The 20,381-nt window shown below is 39.7% G+C and overlaps 1 protein-coding gene across 3 annotated transcripts in view; it reads right to left on the reverse strand.

Annotated features, from left to right (window-relative positions):
- JAK2 (Janus kinase 2) overlaps positions 1-20,381 on the reverse strand; it is a 97,774-nt gene that overhangs the window by 66,441 nt on the left and 10,952 nt on the right. Inside the window, exon 1 of one of the 3 annotated variants that reach the window (XM_086479055.1) lies at positions 16,657-16,676. The exons of 1 other annotated variant lie outside the window; for it this stretch is intronic. The gene's annotated coding sequence lies outside the window, so the exon portion shown is untranslated. Of the gene's footprint in view, positions 1-2,402; positions 2,492-16,656; positions 16,677-20,381 lie in introns of those variants that run through there. One more of the 3 variants, XM_086479052.1, reaches the window with a different exon arrangement.

A 20,381-nucleotide genomic window follows, 5' to 3' on the forward strand; every position in this document is an offset into this window, starting at 1 on the left:
ACTTCAGGCAGACACAGTCAGGATTGCAAGAAGTGGTATAGCACTTCCTTTTTGAGAAAAGAAGTTAAAGTAGTTTGAGACTCTCATAATCAATAAAAGACATTAGAGACCCCCTAAAACCAGAATAATGTAAGACTCCGCATAACAGAGCTTTCCTTTCACCAGCCACATGCTTTTGTTGACAATAAGACAGTGTAATGGAATGATTCATTCTCTGGTGAAGATCCAGAAGGTGAAGGATTCCATCTCATCTGATGTGGAAACCTCCTAAAGCCAAATTACCCCTCTCAGACTACGTCCTGTTAAGCAATGTACGCACAGCAGCTGAGTCACACCTGAAGACTTCAGACAATTTTATGTGTTGTACACTGTCTCTGCCAGAAAGCAGAAAAAAGAGGGGGCAACAGGAAAAACAGGCAAATCCTTGGGCAAAAAAAGAGGGAATCAAGACAGAAGAGAGGAGAGATCTACAAAGATTTGAGAATCCCTTACACTAAAACCTGGATGCTGCTTGAATAGTCCTCAAGTTTGGAATTTGTTATTAGGTCAAAAGCACAGATTAGTATCCCAAGTCTGAACCCAAACGTCAAAAAGACAGCTGCTTTTCTTTCTTCCTCATCCCCATTCCTCCTCCCCACAAAGCTTCTCTAACAGAAATTCTCCTCTCTCACCTCCCACCCACAACTGGGTACAGAACCAAGTTCAAATTTTAACTGAAATAACCTCAGTCACTTAGCATTTACTCCACCTTTTTTAAGACTAATTAAAAACTAATTAGAATTGTTTAAAACTAAAAGTTAGTGGATTGCTAGGCAGACATAACCTCAATACACACAAGATTAAACAGATGATTGCATATAAGCAAATGAAAAAAACTAGCAGGCTGGAACCTGCTGGATCTCAGAAGGTATATGAAAATACATAGTAAATACTGGACATGACCAAAAGTCTGGACTCCATTTGATTCCTAGAAAAATCCAAGAAGCGGAAGGAAATTAAGGCATACTGCCAAAACCAACTTCTGCCAAAGCATTCTCTTTTGTTTTAACCTTTGGAAAACTAATTGAATACAAATGAAAACTTGGGAAGAAGTTTAAACTACCTTCTCACAGTGATTATTTGCTGGGAGGCAGTGACAGACATCAGAGGGATGAGACACTCCATTATAAGAAAGGACTGAAGTAAAAGCAGGAGCCTCAGTTCAAGTGGAAGATGAAGACAGCACACTGAATCATATGTGGGAAAGAAACAAGAAAACTAGGAAACAGGTAGATATTTGTCCTACTTTATCTTCTGCATCTCTACATTCTTGTCTTGTGAGAAAGAGTATAGAGAACTCTTTCATGCCCCTCTCATCTCTGGCAGATATGGTCTCTCCTAATCAGGTCCCAAACACAGCCAAGTAAAGCAGTTCTATGTGACTCCCCACCAAGGCCTCTCCTTTCCCAGTTCCCTTCAATTCTGTGAGTCTGCCCAGCATCCCCAGGCTACCAAATCAGATACTGCAGAGCATATGGTAAGGATCACATCCCATACCACAAGGTAACAAATTCATTAACTTCCCATTCCCATGGTGTCCAAATCATAGCTACATGTAAGCAGGAATAGCTGCTATTAACAGCACACCACAGATGGTTAGGTGGGTTCCCCTCCCCCCACTCCACCCCCCATCCTTTTCAGAAGGAAGAGAAATTATTATTTTAATCCTTATCAAATATTTCTTTCTTTCTTCCATCGCTCTCCAAGCAACATTTACTTATTCCCTTAGAGTACTGGAAACAGTTGATGGAGGAGGATTTGATCATATTGCCGAGCCTCAGGGGGTGGTGATTAGGATCTTTAAACCATGGATTTCAGTCATTTATTCCTCTTTAAACATGGGGAGTAAATGGGAGACACCTCGAAGGCAGCTAATGCTTTTGCTAATGCCTTTGAGCATTAAAATTACAAGTGCCACCCTCCTGTTACTGACATTTGCAGACCTTTTTCCTTATGAAGGCAAAATAAATGAAACCTATAAAACCATATTTTAAAACAGACAGAAAATGAGAAGTGGGAGAAAAGATCTTTATGAGGAAAAATAAAAAGACCATCAGGGGTGATTTGTGTGAGAACAAGAAAGGAGAAGGCCTAAGGAGTCTTTCAGTAGACCACCTGAGCAAGACCAAGTTAACACAGATGTCCAAATCACCTTTTGAACCTTCTCACTGTTTGTGCAATGTGTAAAAATACCAGTAAAAATTCCCTATTCCTCAATAAACTTGAGCCAGCATGGCACCAGAGGACATGCTACGCATATTCCCAATGACAGAATAAAAACTATTTAGAGTTTCAACTATGAACAAACGCTACCTGTTGCAGAGCTAACTAGTCTTACTGAAAGAAATCAGAACAGTTAATACTTGCAGCAACATGCTCCTCGAGAAGAACAACGTGGCTCTAATCCCTGCAGTTCCAGCCAGGTACTCCATGATCTGCCATTCTCCAGCAGAATGGAGAGATAGGGAAGTAGCTGCTGGAATATCACCTGGAATACACAATGAGCCAAACTACAAATTATTATAAGCATCTGGCTGTCTCCCAAGTGCATACAAAATAGAACTGTAGAAACAGTTCTGTACAGTCCATCAGCTCACATATGTGGATTTCATAGCTGTCAAAATTTTTCTTGGGCAGTCTATGCAAACATTTGCTTAGATAAATCAGTTTTGCTTCTTCCTGAACATGAGAAATAACCTAGTTTTCCAGAGCGCTTTTAAAACACCCAGCCTAAATACAAACAGGCTTCAGCAAGGTGTGCCAACTATTCCAGTGATTCTACAAAAATCTTCGAAAAGGTGTATAAAATACATCAGTGTTAGTCAATTTCTTCTCTAGCCCAACAGACACACAATCAGTACAAGTTTCAGTGCTCTACTCACTGGTGGTCTCGATGGACAATCAGCTCCCAGACAGCTTTTGAAGCACCTTATCGTTCCCTGGTTTCTTGCCAGAGGGCTTCCCCCACAACAAACCTTGTTTTTGTAATACCAGTCTGAAGGCTTTGCAACCATACAGAAGTTGAAGAGGTCCAAGCACAAACTGAGGAGAAGGAAACCTGGATGTTCAGAAGCACTAAAAGCAAGGGCAACACAATTGGCTGATCCTCACCTGCTGATGCTAAGTTAACATTAGTCTTTCTACTGCCTGACTCCTCAGCCATCCTGTTCATTTAGGTCTGAGAAGAGTTCCATGATATCCAACACACAGTGAACCCTCCCGCAATGGATGGTGTACATTTCATCGATTCCCTGACACAGCTCTCAAAGTTAATTAAACGCACTTGTGATACAGCTCCTTCCCCTAGCTGCTTTACACACCATTGTCATAATATACATGATGGATTTATGGAAATTAGTGATAGCTACCTGCCTTTCAAGTAGTTCTTTTTTTCAGTCTTTGGAAATAATTTAATTAAAGACGATAACTGCTTTTTTACTTCAAGCACTTGCCTAAATTGCAAGACTAGTCTGGGTTTTTTTTTAGTTAATAGAATGCAGGTTTTTACAATCACTAAAGTATCAGTTTTACAAGCAGTAGGTATCACAGCAGGACACGGTTCAACACAAATGGTTTTATGATTATTAAGTTTCCCTAGACTACCAGTGTGACGAGCTTGAAAAATTTAATTTCCCTTCCATCACCAGCATGTGATGTGAATTTCTTACTGACTACTGCCCAGATCAGCTGACTACTGTACAGGAAGAGAAACTGGCAGAGTGATGCCTAGTAAGTTCCTAATTAATTATTACTACTTAATACTTCTTTCAACGTTGCTCACAGTGGTTGCACAGAAGCCCTGTGGCCAGTGTAGGTACATCAGACAATACAACAGCTTTTAGCAAAACCTCTAATAGATTGGTATTCTCTACAAGCATAGGCAGTATGAGACAATTTATTAGTGCTTACAGCCACGTAATTTTCAAGCATGTGAACTTACCAACAGACAACAAATGAGTGCCATATTTTTTTGGACTGACCCATCATCAAAAAGCTATCTCGTTGTATACATTTTGCACTACAGCCATTACCTAACTTCGTTCCTTTCATGCTTTTTCATTGAAGATCCAGAACAGGTGTCTGCCTTGATTCAAAAGCTGAACTAAATATTTGCTTCCTTCCAAATAAGCCCCATCCTCAGGTCTTTAACGTCTCTTGATCCTCACAGTCTGAGGTGCTGCTTTCACTCCCACAGTGAAGGAATATCAGTAAATATTTCTAGAACATCTACACTCCATAACTAACAAACGATGAAAGAAACGCTCAATTATTCATACTTACTAGTTAGGAAACAGTTCTTCATTAGCCTGTCACTTCCATTTCTTTCAGCTATATGAAGTATTCATGCCTCCTTTTCCTCAAACTGCTATATAACAACCATTCTGACACCTGTAAATCCAACCCATTTTGAAATATCTCTAGAGAATTTAGCTAAAGTAACTAAGGTTCTTTTATTTCTTTATGAACCTACATAACCTACATTTAGAACAGTTTTGGAGTGGTTTTCACTTGATGCACACAAAGCTTACTCCATATACTTAGTCATCTTTTGCTTTTCTGAGCATTCCACTCTAAACACGCTTTTTGCCTACTGGCAGAGACCCCACAAGCATGTTTCCAAGTCACCTATAGGACAAAAAGGTAAAGGTCTTTCCTCAACCAGCCTCAATGTTTAGCATATTGTGTGATTTCAGACTAGTTTTGCTTTTTAACTGCCCACGGAACAATTCCGCTATTTGTATTTATTCTGCACGTAAACTACAATAGGAGAACACGATTTTGAGAGCTAATTCTCTCCCAGTATGTTTTTTTCAAGCCATTTGCTTGTCACTTGCTTCAGAACACGCATACTGGATCAGATCAAAGGCACATCTAGCTCTTCTCAGAGTCACCAAGAATGAGCGCCCAGGAAACAGCTTAGGAATAGGACAAGCCTACAATAGTATTTTCCCATCGTAGTTTCACAGTGATTTAAGATTCACAAACATCTTAAAACCAGGACAAACACAAAATCATCTTTGTGTTCTTTATAAACAACACCTGAAAAGAGGTAGAACAAGTGCTTGTTTGCTGATAAGGCTCTTTACAGTACAACTATTCTTAATATCAGGTTCAAGACTTCCTTGTAATCCTGTATCTTCAGAAAATATCTCACCTGCGACTAAGACAAAATGGTATTCGATCATTTGCAGGGATTGCCTTCACACATTCTACTCCTTTCCTTCTTTCCTGATTTCAGAACAGTCAGACTTTCCACATAAAAGGTGTATTATTTGACAGTTTCACTCATCATTTTTTCCCCATATATATTACTCTAACACCACATTACCTTGTATCTTTAATCCTTTTCCCAGTAGCATCATTCCCATGTCACCGCCGAAAGCCTACAGCAGCATTTTGGGCACTGATCAAGACCAGTAACATGTAACACAGAAAAAGCTTTAACTGCTTGGCAGAAGAAAGATATTGGCAGCTAGTAGGTTCAAAAAAAAAAAACCAACCACAACCAAACCACAAAACCAAAACAAACAAAAAAACCCAAACAACAAAACAAAAGAACCCAAAGTAAAACAAAAAAACACCAGAGTTGGCGTAGTGCACAAGGGAAGTAAGTGACCACCACATTTCATTTTCTTCAGTCAGTTCTGAGTGAAAAGCAACTGATGAGCACTATTATACATCACCTGGTTATAATATACAAAATCTTTTCAAAGAAGAAAAAAAACATTCATTGTATTTCTGAAACAAAGTCAAGTAAGTGAATGCGTTTTCACATTTTTCACAGAAGGATTAAATTAATTTGTACTGCCTAAAGCCACCATGACTACAGTGAATATTTGAATGTTCCCAATTCCAACGCAAAATTGTTACTACAATAATTTCTGTTAATACCAACTGTTAACTGTTAACTGTTAATACTAACAAATCAAATTCAATTCTGTTGGTCTCATTACTGTAGAGAGAAGGTATTTTATGTTTCTCTACGATGCCCTATGCCCTACTCTTAGCACTTATCATAATGCACATTCTTCCTCCTCCTCAGCTTCCACTTATTTCAATTCCTTATCATAATACCTCCATCCCTAAACAAACAGGTCTCTCTAGCTCTCCTCACAGCCCAGAAAACTTCAACTTCGGACCCTTGGCTAACTTTTGGTGCATTCCTGTCTTTGTCTGACCTCCCACTGAGCCAAAAGAGGTATTAATTATAGAATCATAGAATGGTTTGGGTTGGAAGGGACCTTAAAGATCACCTAGTTCCAACCCCCCTGCCATGGCAGAGGCACCTTTCACCAGACCAGGTTGCCCAAAACCCCACCCAACCTGGCCTTGAACAATGCCAGGGAGGGGGCAGCCACAGCTTCTCTGGGAAACCTGTGCCAGCGTCTCACCACTCTCACAGGAAAGAGCTTCTTCCCAATATCTAATCTAAATCTCCCCTCTTTCAGTTTGAAACTGTTACCCCTCGTCCTATCACTGCACTCCCTGATCAAGAGTCCCTCCCCACCTTTCCTGTAGGCCCCCTTGAAGTACTGGAAGGCTTTAAGGTCTCCCCAGAGCCTTGTCTTCTCCAGGCTGAACAACCCCAACTCTCTAAGCCTGTCCTCATAAGGGAGGTGCTCCAGCCCCTTGATCCTCTTCATGACCCTCCTCTGGACCCGCTCCAACAGGTTTCTTATGTTGTGGGCTCCAGAGCTGAATACAGCACGCCAGGTGGGGTCTCACCAGAGCAGAGCAGAGGAGAATCACCTCCCTCGACCTGCTGGCCACACTTCTCTTGATGCAGCCCAGGATGCGGTTGGCCTTCTGGGCTGTGAGCGCACATTGCTGGGTCATACTCTGGTTTTTATCCACCAGCATCCCCAAGTGCTTTTCTGCAGGGCTGCTCTCTATCCAGCCCCCAGCCTGTATCTGTGCTTGGGATTGCCCTGACCCAGGTGGAGGACCTCGCACGTGGCCTTGCTGAACCTCATGAGGTTGGCATGGGCCCACCTCTCCAGCCTGTCCAGGTCTCTCTGGATGGCATCCCTTCCCTCCAGTGCGTCAACCTCACTACACAACTTGGTATCATCGGCAAACTTGCTGACGCCACTCGATGTCACTGTCCATGTCACTGACAAGGATGTCAAACAGCACCAGTCCCAATACTGACCCTTGAGGAACGCCACTCGTCACTGATCTCCACTTGGACATCGAGCTGTTGACTGTGACTCTTTGAGTGTGACCGTCCAGTCAACTCCTGATCCATCAAGTGGTCCATCCATCAAATCCATGTCTCTCCAGTTTAGAGACAAGGATGTTGTGCAGGCCAGAGCCAAATGGTTTGCACAGGTCCAGGTATATGATGTTGTTTTCCATTACATAAACCTGTTGTAGAAGGCCACCAAATTTGTCAGGCACTATCTGCCCTTAGTGGAGCCAAGTTGGTCATCACCAATCACCTCCTTATTTTCCATGTGCTTTAGCATAGTTTCCAGGAGGATCTGCTCCATTATCTTGCCGGGCACAGAGGTGAGACTGACTGGCCTGTAGTTCCCCAGGTTTTCCTTTCTTCACTTTTTGAAAATTTGGGTTGTTTCCCCTTTTCCAGTCAGCAGGAACTTCGCTGGACTGCTTCAACTTCTCAAATATGATGGATCGTGACTTAGCAACTTCATCCACCAGTTCTCTCAGGACCCACGAATGCATTTCATCAGGTCCCATGGACTTGTGCACCTTCAGGTTCCTTAGATGGCCTTTTCCTACAATGGGCAGGTCTTCATTCTCCCAGTCCCTGCCTTTGCCTTCTGTAACTTGGGAGCACTTGCCAGTGAAGACAGAGGCAAAAAAGTTGAGTATCTCAGCCTTTTCCATATTCTGGGTAATCAGGTCTCTTGTTTCCTTCCAGAGAGGGCCCACATTTTAACAGTCAGACAAAGGATCTCCATCAAACAACATTCTGCTCTCTGATAATGCATCTCTCCTCTACAATCTTCAGCCCCACAATTCTACCTGCCACCTATTCCTCTCTCCATCAGCACTGGCCATTTTGATATCCTTTCTGTTCTTTTCTCAGTCTACTTACATGATTATTGAATCTGAATTCCCCTTCATTTCTGTCCCCTCCATTCTGTGCATCCTCACATCTGCTCTCACTCTATCTTTCTCCCACCTCACTTTAGCATCTCCATAAGCTTCTGTTTCCATTCAAACTGAGGACCACCTTGCAACTGATCAGCTTGAACTTCCAGTACATATAGTTTTTCTCTAACATGGTCATTTTACTAGTGAAAGGACATTCTCTCCAGCATAACTGAACCCCATGGTGCTCAACTTGCACTTCAGAATCCATTCTCCTGCCTCTGCTTCTTCCTGTTCTGATTTCTTCCCAGGGCAAGCAAACTGCTAAATAGTCTTACCTCTGTACCCTTCTCACTGTTTCTTTCCTTCCACTACTTTTGCTTAACTTGATGATGTCACAAATTGACTTGTATGTCTGATCCCATCCTTTGATCTCAGTATTTCCACTAATTCTGCTCCATTTTCTGTCCTTGCTCATTCTTTCCTCTTGTTCTACTTTTTCATCTTCACAGTTTCTGTTTCCCATTCATTCCCCACCAGATCAATACAAAAAAACAGTCTCCCTGTCCCAATTATTGTTGGAAATAAACCTCTTCCAAACTGCTGCTCTTTCCAAGAGGCACTCTCCGTGAAACATCCATCATACCACTGATGCATCTGCATTGTTTCCATCGTAAGATTCTGACAGCTACCCAAAAAAAAAGGTAAAAGAAAAAAACTAAAAAGCTGTTGAAGTGCTGCCTGCCAACCTGACCGCTATTGGCTCCTTGCCTTTCCTACTCATCTGGCTATATTTGCTGCATACTGTCTTCTGTGTAGAGTCTAGGCAAATTTTTCTGTTCTGCATTTGTATATTGCCTATGCAGCAGAGTTCTCAGCCAAGTTTAGAGCTTCTGAGAAGTTGGACAATTATACCTAGGAAAATACATTATAAGGAAAATACTGCACAATTAAAGCTTCCTAATAGGCTCAGGGAAGTCTTGTAGGGCAGATACAACTGCTTGATAGTAGTAACTTCAGAACTACTGTTTTCTCCTACGTAAGTATATTTGTTAATTCTTAGGTTTGTGTGTCACTACAGGGCAGTGGATGAACCACATATCAATCAAACCATTCTCTTAATTATTTGACTTTAAAACATGATTTCCTGCTAAGTGATAAATGCTAACACCAAGATGGACTGGACATTTTTATGTGAACATTTAAGATGACTAACACTTACTTTTGTTCCAAACACATATGAATGCCACGTGTCATTTAATTCTACAGCACCATGACAATATTTCAGTTTCCTACCAACCATGCTGCTCTTTTTTTTTTTTTTCTTCTTTCATGCAGTTGTAACAAAAAAGTTTCAACTGCATGAAACATTCAGTTCTAATTTCTAAGGCAGATGATGATTACTGGCCTTTTGAGACTGGTAATATAAGTCAGAGCACTACTAAGCTTCCAAAATGTATCTGTTGTCCTGCTTACAAGGAACGAAGACAGGGAAAAATAAGAGCTAACACACTCCTCCTCTTGGGATACGTCTAATTTGCAAAGTAGACTCAACTTTTTCATCCATTTTCCTGATACAGAAGAATTACAGAATTTGGCATACTAAGCTTACAATTCGAATACAAGTAAACTAAAATACACAAAACATGCAATGAAGTACATGGAGCAGGACTGAACTGATTTTCATCATCTACCTTTATAAAAATGATGACATATAAAAACGAACACATTCTTAGAAATCATATGTGACACTACGCTAAAAAGAGAAAAACATAATATTATAGGGGGTTTTCATACCTGCAAGAGTCCAGGCCTCTGTCACTATCAGACTAATTCTGTGTTCATTTCTCGCCCAAAACTAGTATTAGACTCAGGATAAGATGACTGTATTGAAATCATCTCTGTGGTACATCAGTGGGAACAAAAAAATCTCAGTAACACGTTTTGTAGGAATATGCAGAGAAGCAATGTTATCCATTAGATTAATATTCCATACGGATATTCATCTGTCTTGTCAATCATACAGCACAGATTTGCTTAATGTTCTGGTCAACTTCCACCATGTTTTCAGAGGTTTACAAGGATGCATTTAGCTGAATGAGTGGCTGGAAAGCTGCCTGGCAGAAAAGGGCCTGGGGCTGCTGGTTGACAGGCAGCTGAACATGAGCCAGCAGTGTGCCCAGGTGGCCAAGAAGGCCAACAGCATCCTGGCCTGTATCAGCAATAGTGTGGCCAGCAGGAGCAGGGAGGTGATCGTGCCCCTGTACTGGGCACTGGTGAGGCCGCACCTCGAATACTGTGTGCGGTTTTGGGCCCCTCACTACAAGAAGGACATTGAGGTGCTGGAGCGTGTCCAGAGAAGGGCAACAAAGCTGGTGAGGGGTCTGGAGAACAGGTCTGATGAGGAGCGGCTGAGGGAACTGGGGCTGTTTAGTCTGGAGAAGAGGAGGCTGAGGGGAGACCTTATTGCTCTCTACAACTGCCTGAAAAGAAGCTGTAGTGAGGTGGGGATCGGTCTCTTCTCCCAAGTAACAAGTGACAGGACGAGAGGTGATGGCCTCAAGCTGTGCCAGGGGAGATTTAGATTGGACATTAGAAAAAATTTCTTCACTGAAAGAGTGGTCAAACATTGGAACAGGCTGCCCAGGGAAGTGGTGGAGTCACCATCCCTGGAGGCATTCAAAAAATGTTCAGATGTGGCACTTAGGGACATGGTTTAGTGGGATGGTGGTGTTGGGTTGATGGTTGAACTTGATGATCTTAAGAGGTCTTTTCCAACCTAATGATTCTATGGATTAAAATATAGAAGTCACTCAAAAGATTAACTGATTTTGATGGGCATTAGGCATGTCTGACAGTTCTGAAAATCCCTCTGGCCTTCAAACAAGAAAATCATCAGACCTGAAGATATTTGAGTTCTACCATTTAAGGTAAAGATAGTTTACTTTTTTTTTCCCCTCCAAATGTTAACCTTAAGATCCCACATCAGTCCTGACTTCCATACAATTTCCTCTTTCTCTTCCAATGCTTCCTCTCTCCATCTTCTCTTGTCACTTTCTACATTTTTTCCCTCCCATCCTACTGACTAGGCAATCTGCTTTTTCTGTGACCCAAAAGGAAAAGAGAATCATAGTAACTTAGATAATGATTCTGTGTCTTCTAAGTTACCAGCCACTCGACAAGTCAACTTCCAAGTAATGAAATCAAACTCAAACCAGCACATCTCACAGATATTTTCAGACATGAAGAAAATACCTACTATTAGCAGCCGTTTCATCACATAAGACAAGCCATTATAAAGTAACAACTCCATACTAAAATATCTGGGTAAACAGGGCAAGAAAAGAAAAGAAAGCAAGCAGGCCATTTCCCTCTTAAGGAAAGAGACAGAACGTGGCAGCAAGATTAGGCAGGACTGCAAATCTATGTGGCAAGGACAATGACTCACACTGGAACAGAACACGTTGAGGCACAATTATACAATTTAAGTAATAAGTGATCTTGAAAGGATTTAAAGAGGAAGGCAACTGATGTTCTCCAGTGACACCTCCTGACTCTTAAGTAGGAAAAGATAGGCATATACTACAGGAAAAATCCTGGTTGTGCTTTCGCTAAGGGACATCTGATTATACCGGTTGACCAGCAGAGAGAGCTGCATGAGCTGGAAAGCCTGCATCTAAAATAGGGCACTAGTCAACAGAGACTATCTGGAACAGCAGTAGGGGCAGCATTCAATTAATAATGTAATATAACGATATTACGTATGCATATGTGGTACACACGCAAATTCACAGACCACAAGAAAACACATTCATTCAATTCATAGGCATCTTGCTAACATACAAGAAGAACACAGACAGTTCTGAAGACCTGGGAGTTCTGAAAAAGTTCTTATATAAAGTGGCATTCTTATTATCCTCAACACAATTTACAGTACTGAAATAAGTGAGCTGCTGGCAAAGCCGTAGAAGCAGCAGAGGTGAGTGTTACCTTTATCGCAACCTGAAACAAAATCTTTTGAACGCATGGGGGGATCAATATGTAATTTATGAAGTCCAAAGCAACCTTATCATATATTCTCTACCTTTCAGGATGTGTTCCTGACTAACTTTTCTATATGCTAGCTTTTCAGTGCATAAACAGATCCATTTAACCATTTAAACACCATGAAAAAGCAGAGAAACTTTTAAATATATAGAACTAAGTATACTTAAATATAAGGATTTTACCACTAAAAGAACTGTGTATGTTGGCTTTGGATATCCATGATTTCCACCTCAAATTACAGAACCACCTAGAATAGTAGCAGCCAAAAGCTGACATTAATCACAAACCAACACAAACAAAATTACAAATGGCAGTAAGACCCATACTAGCATGTGTTTTCTCCCAGTTTAAAGGGTTTAATAAAGCTCCACATTTCTTTGAGATAGCTATTGTATAAACGTGCCACAGAAATAAAAATCCAGTGAACCAAGTGCATTTAGTTGCAAATTTACCTTCAAAAAACAGCTGTGTTTTGAGTTGAACAAGTATCTCAACTAATTTTGAATGCCTACAAAAACAGCCACACTATTTTATCATCACTAAAACTTAAGATTACTCTATTTAACTAACTCTAGTACCAAATTCACTAAAAAAAAAAAAAAAAAAAAGAAAGAAAAAAGGTCTCAAATATGAAGGTTAATGCAGCCTAATTTTTCCTTGGAGGAGAGTGGTTTCACACTAGCTTAAACCTGTGAAAATCTGGAATGCTGAAGTCCCACTCTCACTATCACCTGGTATTCCTACTTGCTCCCTTATGTCAGCGCCTGCATTTGTACTGTGACAACATTAAGTAAACGAATTTCACTTAGGACTACTTTAAAGTTTTCAGCAGGATCAGTTCTCTGCAGTTTTTCACTCCACAGACACTCAGTTGCTAGCACAGGTGCAGAGAAATGTATGGGAACATGCCCCAGTCTGACATACACTGATATGGAACTGTATCCTTAATGATGCACCATGGAAAATCAAAGTTTCTCTAAATCTACAGGAAAACCAGCAGAGTTGAGAAAAAAATAGTTCCTGGCTGCAAACTTACATTCTTTTAGAAAGAGACTCAAGGAAAATCTGAAAATAAAACATTTCATATAGGGAAAAGGCCATGAGCATACTTTTTTCATAGTAAGACCCTTCAATTAACCAGAAATATCTGCAGCAGGCTTTTGCAAGGATTTAGACTTAGTATCCCATTACATTCTGCTTCAAAAAACAAGTGAAAAACATACTTTAGAAAGGTCACTATACATACTAATTAGAGTCTCAAAGTAATTATCAACAGAGAATCAAACCAAGCAGGGTTTTTCACCTTGGGGTTATGATTATTCATATACAGGTGCAATTCAAGCAAACATTTTCTTTGGTGTGAGACAATACACTGTTTTCATACAGCAACAAAACTGAAAGTCACAACTATTACATGTGAAAGTGACAAAGGCTGATACAAATTAAAATTAATATAAGAAATCATAGGCTAACATAGTTGGAAGTGACCTATGGTGGTCATTTGGTCCAATACCCCTGCTCAAAGAGTCAGATTATGCCAGACCTAAAGCCTCTCTAGTGAAGTTTTTACCATCTTCAAAGATGGATATTTCACAACCCCTCTGAACAGCTTGTTCCAGTGTTTGACCGCCCTCCTGTTGAAAAAATTTTCCTTAATACCTAACAAAAATTTCCCGTGTTTTCACTTGTGTCTGCTGTCTCTCATCCAAATACCATGTACCTTAAAAAAAAAAATCTGGTCCCATATTCTTTATAGCCTCCCATCAGGTAGCTGAAGAAAACAAACATGTTTCCTCAGACTTCTCCAAATGGAAACACATAGCTCCCTCAGCCCTTTGTACATCATGTACTCCACCCTTATTTATCTTCGGTGGTCCTTCACTGGACTCATTCCAGCATGCCAATGTCAATCTCGTATTAAGCAGCTCTGAACTGGAATAGCACACTCAGACAAAATGACTGTCCTTTCAAATAAAACATTGTTTCAAAAGAAGTATATTTTAATGATACAAATGCAAAGTTAAACACTCAAGAAAAATCCAGGCTACACCTCGGGAACAACCGAGTATGCTCTGAAAATTAGTAGTTATAACTACTACAATACACTTCGCTAGACTACATGAGAGATACTGGTATTTTACTCCACATAACACCAATGACTAGGAAATTCAATCTGTAGACAGCAAAAAAAGTTAACACAGAGACACAGAATGATTCCCAAAAATGCACAATACCTTTCTGGATTCTATGTAAAGGTAGAGGAGAATTGAAAAACACTCTTTTCACCAAAAAAGGTCATAGGATGGTTACATCAGCCAGCAATTAAGTACTCTCTGTTTGACAATAAAATTAAATCATTTCAGAGAAGAACCATTTTAGTAAGGAAGAGATATTCCTAACTGTAAAATGTTCAGAGATTAAAGGATTTCCTTCCCTTTGCAACTACAATAAAGTATTTTTCTATCTCTGCAATCCGATCTGCCAATAAATACAAGCAAGGAATATAACCTACTTCATGCTATCCACTCTCTGCCCTCCTGCCCCTAGCTCTCTGTTACCTTCAGAAGGTTCAAGCCAAGTGGAAATTGGTATAGGAGTTTTCCCACACCTCTTCTCAACACTTAACTTGCATTACAGGAAAGATCTGCAAGACGGAAGCTTGTTAAACTTATACCAAGAAATTCAACACTTTAATAATAAACAACAAGACCTGCTACACAGAAATGTTCTCAAAGTAACAAGTCCAGTGGGTGCTAAATGTACTGGTGGTTGCCCCCAAAAGGCTTCTTTTCTATCTAGAACAACCTTCTAATTACCTCAGCAATAACTCAGAAATCAACCTTAACTAAAAAATAAACTTCTGCTACATAAAACCTGCCTAGATTTATTCAGCTACTAGCTGAGTCACATATTACTCAAATATTTTTGTTTATCATGTCCACACAGCCTGAAATGAAAATAGAGAAGCATTCAAATTAATTTTGTTGATTTCATAAGGCTTTGACTGAAAGCCTAAGCAGTGAAACAATATCCGAATCCTGACAGGAAAAAAAAAATTAGAAATCAAATTAAACAAGCTGCAGCTCAGTCAGATTAAGGAGTTGAACATGGCTGGCTGTTGACTTGCTTTTTTGCATATTAATCTAATACATTTTTCAAATTAAGTCCCAAAAGAGCTGGGTGCTTTAAACTAGGCAAATATCGGAAGCTAGGTTTCTTTTGAATAGAGGCGTTTGGTTATTTTTAAACATACAGGAACAAAAAACTTATGATCTGGCTGCAGATCCTCTTTAAAGGCACGTGAAATTTGTCTGCTTCAAAGGCTGCAATCATATATGCAATTATGGTTGTTCTTTTGTTCTTAAAATTTTATGGACCTTATTTTATACTGAATGCAATCAAATAACAGAATCAGTGCTTTGATGAAAGCCACTGATACGTATCTCTAAAGCAGTATTCTTTTGAATTCCTTCTACTACTGTAACAATACTGTGTATCTAGGCACAAGGGTTTTGTCAGCTTAATGCCCACCCCTTATCAATGCAGCAGCAGTACTAGAAATAAAACAATGATGAGTACAAACCAACCAGCCTTCTCCGTCTTTGCTGCTCAGCTCCAGTTAATTCAGTTGTCCTTTGACTCAGTCAACAGAGGACCCTTGCAGCACTGAACGTTCCATCTTGTGGAGCCCTTTGGGAACAGCTGCTGTAGCATGGCCTTACCATCTGCTAGGCCCCTGACATTGAAGGAAGCATCAGTGCTGAAAACTTCTAAGCCTTTCTTTTTTTTATTCCTCTCTTCTGTGCTTTCTGCTCAAGGACCTCATTCCTCTTGTTTATCAGGCTTGTTTGTACAAAGTGTTGATAACTGTGACACTAAGCTCCCACACACCTTCTCATCCCAGCCTTGGTCAAACCTCTTCCCCTTAACGCTGTCTACCTCACCTTATTAGCAATTCTACTCTATAAGCAAATAAAAACAGTGAACATTGTACGGTTGATCTCCTTTATACTCCACTTTGATGTGTTTGTGAGTAGCTGACATACTGGATGGGAAACTTCTGTCACATCACTAATACTGGAGGTACAGCTAGACAGTCAAAGGCTTCACATGCCAGTGCCCACATCCTGGTGAGTGGACAACATGCTAATTGAAACAACTGTAGTTTCCACTACAGCTAAAACAGCTGAAATGTCATCGCATCTTTTTCCTTTGACAAACCAAAACTATCCCACATGTAATTCAACTGTCTCCCTAGAGCTACAGTTGCTCACAAATCAGTCCTTTCTGTATTGCCTTTGCTCAGCTGCTGAGGACCCCCTTTACTGGACCTTCATTTCACAAGCTTTTCCAATGGGGCAGCAGGACTCAGACAAGAGACTAAATATTTATCCCTTTACCAAAAAAATGCAAATATATTGCCTATACTGGGCCTGCAAAGCCTCAAAATACTTCTGATGCTGAGCCTCCTGTCCAGCAGTACCATAATTATGCTGGCAGCTATATCACCTTCAATTTTGTCCTCGGGTTTTAAGTTCTTCCCTTCTCTCTTATGCATCATAATCTTCTCCCTGCCCTCAAAAAGACAAAAAGGAAAAAAAGGAGGGAAAAAAAGAGGGGGGAAGAAGAAACCCCACACCCTCTTCCATTCTTTCCACTTTAATCTATATCCCTGCACCATTCTGTATTTTGTACAAGCTCCCCACTTTAAATTTTCCTTTATTTTGGGCATTCTCCATTTCCTCTTTCCTTTCCTAGCAGCAGGACTCCTCAAAGGAACTCATTCTGCTCCTTTGAAAGGCTTGCAGGGTTTTTTCCTTTCTGTAGAAGACAAAAAAGACAGCTCTCCCTAGTATTTCATTTCCTTATCACTCAACAGCATACAAGCTGCTTTTGGAGTTGATAATCTACAATGTCTTCTTGTGTAACGGCTGTCAAGTCAGTAATTGGAAATACTCCATTAAAAGTATAAATTATTGATGAGACTATTTATGGGACCACTGAACTTTACAAGACAGGATTATCTGTGAATAGGCTGCACTCAAAGACTGACTTTTAAAAGGGGAAAGAAATTAACTTAGAAATTTATATAAACCCTACAAATACATATAGAAAATATATCTAGAAGAAGGTTCTAGAAAACTCATTTTTATGCTGTCACTGAGGGTAGCATTGCCAAATTTTTCTTGCTCCTGCACTGCAAATCACTTCATTTCTACCAAACCATGATCAAGTTTAGATTAAAGTGTAACTTTCATTAGTTCCAGCACTATTAGTGAGCTAAAAATCACGTGTTTTTTCCATCTTTTTTGTGTGAAAGAAACACACGATTGCAGATGTCAAATGATATGTTACTGTTACTGAGTCTAGACATCATGCATTTGTGCCAAATAAATAGTCTAATTATCATAGTAGCCTTGACAGTAAACTTGATGTTCTTTACTCAACCAGGACTTCCATGTCACAAGTGCAAAAAAGAAAAGACATTAACTGACACTCCCACATACAGTCTGTGTAATCCATGGCTGACCTGCCATTTCTTTCATTACTTGTACACACCACCTAACACTAAGTACGGCTATAATCATATAATGAGATTTGCTAAAGCTAGACTTTGTGTGAACTAGTCCAACAGTAGCATTTCAAATCTACTTGCTAAACACCAACACCACCTTTCAAATGTTTTGAAGTTAGCAGAAACAGTAGCATTAGTGATAACACATTTGCAAGGTTCTAATTGATTTTGAGAGCATGTGAAATTTGTTAATCGTGACCTAGATTAACTCCCATGTTCCATAAAGCAGAGGCACATTACAATTTTAACTAGTAATAAATGTGTAGGTACATATGCAATGATTACTAAAGATTCCCTCTCACAGAAGACATCACTGTACAATATTTTACTGTAAACATTGGATATACAATTATGTATTTATGAGTAAAAACTTGTTTCAGCAATTTAAACAGTTCCAGTCTTATTTAGCAATTCACTACCCATCGTTAGTACTGTGACCTGATATTTTAATTATGCCTTTGAAAGGATGACGCCCATTACACAGACAAATGAAAAGGAAATAAAACTATGTAGTAACAAACAGGAAAGCAGAGATCACAAATCATAATTGCAAAACTAATCCTGTACACCATCTGTGGCAGTAAAACAGACATGTGATAGAACAAAAAAGTTTGTTAAACTGCTACTTTATTCCACCACAAGGTTCAAATAAGGAAAGGGCCAGAATATGAAATACTTATTTCTGCACATTCCATCATTAAGAAACTAAAAAGCTATTGGTGGAAAATAAGTAAGGAATGTGTGCACACACATGTGTCGGACACAGCATTTGCTGGGGAAATAATTTCTACTTTATTTTACAGATAATTTTAGTTCAAATTACGAATTCTTTAATGCGCACAGAGAGTCAGAGTGTCTGGCCCTCAACCATGGTGAATCAGAAGTGAGCAAGACAATTGAACACAGCACGAATAGCAGCCCCAAAAGCCTACCAGCACCAATCTTTTTCTAGATCAAGTCTATACTGAGGTTACAAAAGAAAGTTTCCAAAGACTTATCACAAGAAAGGACCTCTCCATTCTCAACACATCAGTCTCACTGAAATCTGAAATTACACAGTACTTTACAGCACCTGGAATAATTAAACGTGCATATTAACAGTTAAGACAAATACAAGGACTTGCAGTGTCTGCATTTCCAGTACAGAAACACTCATCTTACACCTTTTTACCCCATCCCTGTCATGGGTTTTTTTCTTTATTCATAATACATTTTGACTTCCTGTCATTATCCCTGTACTTCAGACTAAACATCAGTTCTCATCCAGTCTACTGCCAAGCCACCTGCCAGACTCTTTTTCCTTCCAGACAAATATCGATTTTCCTCATTCCCCACACTTCAAAATAAATTCTAATCACAATACCACATCCTTGCCTACTGAGGCTAACAGAACTGACTCTTCTCACAATCTGTTTTCCACAAGCAATTCGTTTCTTCCACTAACAAATCAAAATTTCCTCTTTGAAACCAGCAACAGGTATCCTCCAACTGAAAATCAATCTTCTAACCTCCCAGACAATTTTAATATAGTTTAGCCCAGTTTGCAAATATAACTATATTTGGCATAAAGTTTCTGATCTTAATATTTATTTTATGTAATGTACTTTTGGGTTATTTTATTTCCTTCCCATTTTCTCATCCAGAGGTGCTCAAAACTTCACTAGGGAGTTTGCTCTACCAAATCTGAGGATGACAATGGATCCAGAAAGACAAAAGCTTGTTTCACCAGTGTAAACTGAAAGATTAAATACTTGGCTGTATCTGGGTCCTGAAGTTTGGTTCCAAGTAGGTCAGACCTTGACTACTGTCAAGATCAGAAAGCGATCTTACAACCCACTTAACTCTGAAACAACAGCACAGCTAATGGCTCTTCTATTAACGGGACTCAAGGAAGGAATGTAAGAAAACAACAAAGCCTCAACAAGAGAGATATGACAGAACATAACAGAAAAGTTCTGAAAAAGAAGAGTAAAGAGACGGTAAAGAAGGTAAAGAATAGAGAGGCATCTGGAGGGATGACAAGAGACAAAGCTGTTTACACACTTGCTCCTTCCTTACTTTAAATCATTTTATTTCCAGAACGCTATTGAGTTCCTGCTTCTGCCTGTAAACTCACCTCCTGCTCCACCACTGCAAGGAAGGAAAGCAACAATATTTTTACTGTTGTGGGAAAAAGAAGAAAATTCCTTTTCTTACAGCACAGGAAACACAACCATTCAGAAGCAGTAAGGATATATTATGCTCTACCCACAGTGCCTTTGACTTAAGACTGTCTTTTTTGTAGGTTCAAAATAGTTATCTTGCGTGTGGCACAGCAGCATTCATACTAAAAAGTCCACTTTTACAATTTTAAGAAACTTTCATTTTTCCTACTATCTGCTGTGTAAGCTTACCAAATGAGTCTACAAGCCCATTTAACTCTGTTACTGCATCTTGTACGGTTTTGTCAGGGAGGCTTTTACTTTGTTCCCTTGGTCTCTCTCTCTTCTCCTCAACATGTTATCAGGGAGGATGATTTGCTGTCTTATTTCCCTGACAGCTAAAGGATGTCCATCAATTTTGTTTGCTTTGTTTCTTTCTCTAAAGGCTCAATGAGTAACTGGAAATTACGTCAAGATGAGAAAGACATTACACCAAACAATAGATAAGTATTACGAAT

This window comes from Leptosomus discolor, chromosome Z (genome assembly GCF_034619465.1).
Source record: "Leptosomus discolor isolate bLepDis1 chromosome Z, bLepDis1.hap2, whole genome shotgun sequence".
NCBI lineage: Eukaryota > Metazoa > Chordata > Aves > Leptosomiformes > Leptosomidae > Leptosomus > Leptosomus discolor.